Here is a 6,112-nt window from a genome sequence, read left to right on the forward strand (position 1 = left end):
ACAGCTGGCCCAGGCTCATCCCCATCCAGGTTATGACTGTTGAGCAGTTGGGCTCAAAACACAAGCCAGGACCTTTGAGGCAGGGCAAGTAGCAGCTACTCCAGGGGCCAAATGCTTTACACCCTCAATCCTGCCAGCAAAGCCCTGCAGACCCAAACTGCTGCACTGCCAGCCCTGAAGTTCAAAGCAGAGACATTTTGCCTGGGGCAGGGGAAAAGGCTTTTGAACTTCCACAAAGGTTTCTGAAGAGCACAGAGAGGGGTTATTCACCCACACACCCAAAGCATTTGATTAGGCTGGGCATGCCAAGCCTAAAATAATAGTTAAACCTAAACCTAGGTTTGGGCCTTCTTCTACCTGACACAGAGAATAAAGAAAGCAAACGAGGGGATGAAGAGGAATGAACTCCCCAAGGCATCTTTCAGGGAGGTGGGAAGTTAAATTTAAAAGAATTTTCAGCAGGAAACACTCTAGGCCAAATCAAGTATTGCCAGTAAAAATTTGCATTTAAAGTAAACAGCAAAACTAACACAAACTGGATTAAATCAGCAAATAATTATGTACAGCCAGCAGAGGTCTGCTCAGCAGCCCATGCCCAGGCAGAGAATATTTCAGCATTCACAGCCAGGTGCTGAATTTAACTCATCACTAGAAGTTTGGGATGGCTCCTTCAGGAACCTGCTATCAGTCCCTCCTGGATAGCATTTTCTTTCCCCTGCTTATCTTGGTGTCACATATTGCATAGCAACAAACAAGCCTCTGTATTTTATTTTGCTAGTGTAGGTTGGTTTTGAGTTTGGTTTGGTTTTTTTTTTTTGTATAATCCCAGTTATTTTCTCCTCTCACCCTCTAAAATTAAGGGCTCCTCCAGCAGCACTGCGTGGCTCATTGCCACTGCAGGCAGCTTTGGAGTCACAGAAGAATTGGTGGGTTGACTTAATTATAAGGCAGAATTTTAAAACCTCACCCCAAGTCACTTAATCTAGGGTAGATGGCAAGCTCCCCAGTATATTTTCTTACCAAATCGTATCTCCCCAAATTCACAACTCTCTCTGCTGTCCACTTCCCCCCCCCGCCAAATCTATTAAGGCTGTGATTTTGGTGGCTATATGAATCTCCAGCACAATTCATGGGATTTTGCCCATCACTCTCTACAGCCTCGGAGTTCCACAGTGATGCAGAGCTGCAATAACCTCCCCACTCATTTATCCTCCCTCTTGCTTCTACAGCCCAGAGCTGCTGCAGTCACACAAGGAACCTATTACAACTGGGATGCTACAATGCAACAAATTTCAGGCACTTTTTAGATCACATACAGACTTCAATACATACTTAAGAGTAAAATTAGTCTAGGAAGCCACAGAAGTACACACCAGCATACAGCAAATACACAGCATTCCCTTACTCACCAGCTTAAGAGTTACATTGCTGATTGACACCACATAACACAGCTCTTGCTGGGGCAGCAGGTGACTTACAGAACACACAGTCAACCAAAACATCCCCAAAAACCTAATTTCTAAGGAAACCATTTAACACACTCCTTCTTCAAGATCAGAAAACTTTAAAAAAAAAAACAAAAACAAAAAAAAAAAAACCAACAAACAAACAAACAAACAAAAAAAAAACCTGCTCTAAAGGGCTTTGCAAAGATTTCCTTACCACTATCCTTAAACAGCACCTTCAATGCCCAGCACACCTTGCACACTGCTGGCTTCCTCCCCAGGGAAATAAACTCCATCTCATGCCACTCCAAACAACGAGACTTCACCCACCTCCTGATAAAAAACACAAAGCAAACTTATATTTAGCAAAAACACCACAGCTCAAAGTCACACAACCTCCACCTACCCTGCTTTTGAATCACCAAAGCACAAGGACCTGCAACACAAAGCTACCTGAGAGCAGGAAGAGCACTCATTAACGAACAAACCACCTCAACCTGGGCCATACCAACCAGCTGCAAAATATAACCCCCAAAGCTGAGCTCAGCTGAGCTCAATTTAAGGCTGAAGCAACAGCACAAGGGGAAGGTAGGAAGCTTGAATAAGTGTTCACTTGCACACACACTTGTGTAATCCATCTTGCAGGAGACAGCTTGTTTCTGGGACTTTTAGACTATATGATTTCCAAATTAATCATGAGGAGCAGCTTGGCAAAATGAGTTATTTCTGCTAACGGATATCTAAGCATCCAAGTGCTGCTCGGTGCTGTGGAAAATAGCTTGTGCGGCTTCTCGCTGTCTCTTCTGTGTTCATGGGGGTGCCAGGACAAGTTGTTTGCCTACCCTGCTTGAGGAATACACCAAGGTAGATGTTCCCTTCTAGATCCAGCTGTTTTAAGAAAAGACATTATTGTCTTGCTGGGTGCAAGCTGTTGTCCCCCACTGGTGCCATACCCAAATTTAAGCACAGCTTGATCCACCTGCTACCCAAGCAAAAAGCCTCTGCCACCAGCTTGCAAGGCATATTTATTATTTGGGACCTGAAGCCACATTTTGGGGAGGTGGCAAATCTTGAACCCATTCCTGGCATTGCTGGCACCTGGCTTTATGCAACAGGGAAATGGGGTCCAAGGTGGACGGAGGAGCTGGAATCTCAGAAGCAGGAAAAACGCCATCTCTGACAATCTCTGAAGGACGAGGCCAGTTTTCCCTCCCAGACAATCACACTTTGTATGTGCTTGATGTTATGCTGGCCCAGGGAACTCTGCTGGGAAACCTGGAGTGTAAGAAGTTCCTGTCCTTCTGGAAAACACAACAGGAAAAGGCAAGGTTTTCTCCAGCTGCCAGTTACAAAGTGCTCTGAAAGGGCTGATGTTATACATGAAGGTATACGAGCGTCCCCAGGGGTGGGAAGGAGGGGGCTTGTTGGAACAGCCCCGTGCATTCACGCCCAGAATAGCACTGGCATCTTCACAGGGACCCACAAGCATTAATTAGTTGTCAAAACCTTGCAATAATCTGCTTGGTTTTGCCAAGCAATAAATACATCTGTTCTCCCTCACACAGGTTTCTGTCCTAGGGTTAAATTACTTCTTTCTCCCCTTTAATGCAATCTCTTCCAAAAGAAAAAAAAGGTATCCTTGGGGTGAAATCCTCCCCAGACTACCCAACACTCAGCAGCCTGAACATGCTGATACACACATGCCCCTTCCAGAGCCTGCTTCGGTCGAGACATCATGCTGCATTTCAGTTCCTTGTACACCAGCAGCACAGGGAAAAAAAGAGCCAATTCTTTTCAACAGGAGCATGCAAAGGCATTGCCCCCTTTTTCCTAATGGGGAAACTGAGGCAGGAGGCAGGGATGTGCTCTCTCTGCAGTGATCCGTGGGGTGATGCTACCCACTTGGATCAATTTGGGGATGGAGGGAGTGGAAAAGGGTTTTCTGGGGTGCAAAAGGATTTGCTGGGGTGGACTGAGATGGCTGCTAACGTTGTCCTCGCCTGCCAGGGCGTCTGCTCCTTTGGGCTTCACCCTTTACCAAATTTATAGCAACACCTCAAAGCAGCCTGGTGATGGAGGGGGGATTGGAAATGCCATCACCCACGAGCCTTCCCCAGCTCGGCTGGCTGCTCGCCCATTCCTCCTCCTGCATTTTTAGGCAATGCTGCCATCGAGTGGTCCAGGAGCATCCGGATGCGGGAGGAGCGCTCGGCCACCAGCCTGGACCCCCCTGTGGGACGGTCACCCAGGGCTGCTGGAAACGCGGAGGCCCTGGTTGAAATGTATCTCCTTCTTCATCCATCCTCGGGTTAAAAAGCTCAGTCTCACTTCAACAACCAACCTGGTGTTGGGAACTAAAGATTTTCAATCCCTCAGGCTTCCCTAAGGGCTTGCTCCAGCATAAGAACCGAGCATCCTCCCTCCATGACACTCAGCTGTGCAATTCAAACCCAAATTTCTTCCAGTTTTTGGAGAGCCACCGCTTTACCTGGGAGGGGTTCCTCCAGCTCAGTGCTCTTCTTCCACCAGTTTGGGAGGCTGCATCCCTCGAATGTGATTTAAGAGCACCCTTTAGCAAACCAGAGGGACGCACTCGGCTTTCCAAGGTGATTCTCCTCTTCATTGGTGCATCCTGAGGGAAAAGCAGCTCTCCTGGCAGGCAACAACAGAGTTGTTATTTTTTTGCCCACACTTGGCAATAACACAACCCTGGAGGAGTAAGTTAAAATCACCCCTGTCTGGTGGATATTATAAACCTGGACTGTGGGAAGGTGTGAATCTCTGTTTGCAGTTTAATTAGATTCCGACCGCTTATTCATGGGAGAAAAGACTCTTCACGGAGAAGGTTTCACCAGCCCAACAGGAACTGTGTTTGCTTTACGAGCGAAGGGGCACTAAAATGAAACCTCCTGCTTGCAGCGGTAGGAAGCTGGTCGCACTGGAGTGGGAAGACATTTTCCTTCTTTGAGAAGTCAAACATTTGCTTTGTTCGTCGGGGATGCAAAGCGCTCGCCGACCACAGAGCCGCTTGGAGAAATCCCGATGCTGTTACACTGGAAAGCTTTAGAATATGTAAATATAATAACAGAAGCTTTACAATTATCAGCGTGTTTTAAACTCCTGGTGACTTTTTAGAGCGTTTTTGGCCCAGATGCCTGTCAGCCCCCCCCCCCCCCCCAGAGATGGGAAGATTTTGAGGGCAAGCAGGAGAGAGGATACGGGGAAAGGCGAGGGGTCCTGCCCACTGGGCAGGGCAGCTCTGTGCTGCGGGGGGCGGCTCGGGGAGGGGGGTTCAGAGCCCCCCCAGGCCCGGGTGGAGGGGAGGGGGGGCCGGGGAGGGCTCTCCGTGCCGGCTCTGCCCACCGCTCGCTGGCACCGCCCGAGCCGCCTATAAAAGCCCCGGTAGCAGCTCGCCCGCCGCAGCCGGCTCCAGCCCGGAGCCCTGCCCGGCCCCGAACCGGGAGGGATCCGCATCCCAACAGCCTGCTCCGGTCCTGGACCGGGAGGGATCCGCATCCCAACAGCCTGCTCCGGTCCTGAACCGGGAGGGACCCGCATCCCAACAGCCTGCTCCGGTCCTGGACCGGGAGGGACCCGCATCCCAACAGCCTGCTCCGGTTCTGAATCGGGAGGGATCCGCATCCCAACAGCCTGCTCCGGTCCTGGACCGGGAGGGACCCGCATCCCAACAGCCTGCTCCGGTCCTGGACCGGGAGGGACCCGCATCCCAACAGCCTGCTCCGGTCCTGGACCGGGAGGGACCCGCATCCCAACAGCCTGCTCCGGTTCTGAATCGGGAGGGATCCGCATCCCAACAGCCTGCTCCGGTCCTGGACCGGGAGGGACCCGCATCCCAACAGCCTGCTCCGGTCCTGGACCGGGAGGGACCCGCATCCCAACAGCCTGCTCCGGTCCTGGACCGGGAGGGACCCGCATCCCAACAGCCTGCTCCGGTCCTGGACCGGGAGGGATCCGCATCCCAACAGCCTGCTCCGGTCCTGGACCGGGAGGGATCCGCATCCTGAATCGGCTGCACGCCGAGCCGGGAGGAACCCGCATCCCGCTCCGATTCTTAACGGGGAGAGACCCGCATCCCGAACCGGCTCCGGCTCTGAACCAGGAGGCATCTGCATCCCGCATCCCGCTCCGATCCCGAACGGGGAGGGACCTGCATCCCGCACCGGCTCCGGTCCCAAACAGGGGAGGACCCGCATCCCACACCAGCTCCAATCCTGAACCGGTAGGAACCTGCATCCTACATCCCGAACCAGTTCCAGTACCGAAGCGAGAGGGACCTGCATCCCTCACCGGCTCTGGTCCCAAAACAGGGAGGGACCCGCTTTCTGCTCTTGTCCTGAACCTGAGAGTACCTGCACCCCAAACCAGGAGGGACCCGCTTCTTGCTCCAGTCCCGAGCCGGGAGGGACCCGCATCCCTCTCCAGCCCTGAGTCGGGAGGGACCCGCATCCCGAGCCGGCTGCATGCTGGATCGGGAGGCATCTGTGCTCCTGTGAAGCTGCAGCTAAGCCCGGAGGGACCTGCACCCCGAACCAGCCATGCACCCCAAATCAACTGCACCCTGAACCAGAAAGGTCTTCTACTCCAAACTGGCTGCACCCTGAAGCAGGAGAGACCTGAACCAGCTGTGCACCCCGAACTAGCTGTCC

At 52.1% G+C, this 6,112-nt stretch overlaps 1 long non-coding RNA gene across 1 annotated transcript; it reads right to left on the reverse strand.

Annotated features, from left to right (window-relative positions):
- Nucleotides 1-1,683: 1,683 nt before the first annotated feature.
- LOC116959733 lies at nucleotides 1,684-4,219 on the reverse strand. Its single transcript, XR_004406020.1, has 3 exons — nucleotides 3,934-4,219; nucleotides 2,544-2,746; nucleotides 1,684-1,778 (listed from the first exon to the last, which is right to left on the reverse strand). It is a non-coding gene; the product is annotated as an uncharacterized LOC116959733 (long non-coding RNA).
- Between the last annotated feature and the right edge of the window lie 1,893 nt (nucleotides 4,220-6,112).

The sequence above is a fragment of the Tyto alba genome, unplaced genomic scaffold (genome assembly GCF_018691265.1).
Source record: "Tyto alba isolate M040663 unplaced genomic scaffold, T.alba_DEE_v4.0 Super-Scaffold_34, whole genome shotgun sequence".
Lineage (NCBI taxonomy): Eukaryota > Metazoa > Chordata > Aves > Strigiformes > Tytonidae > Tyto > Tyto alba.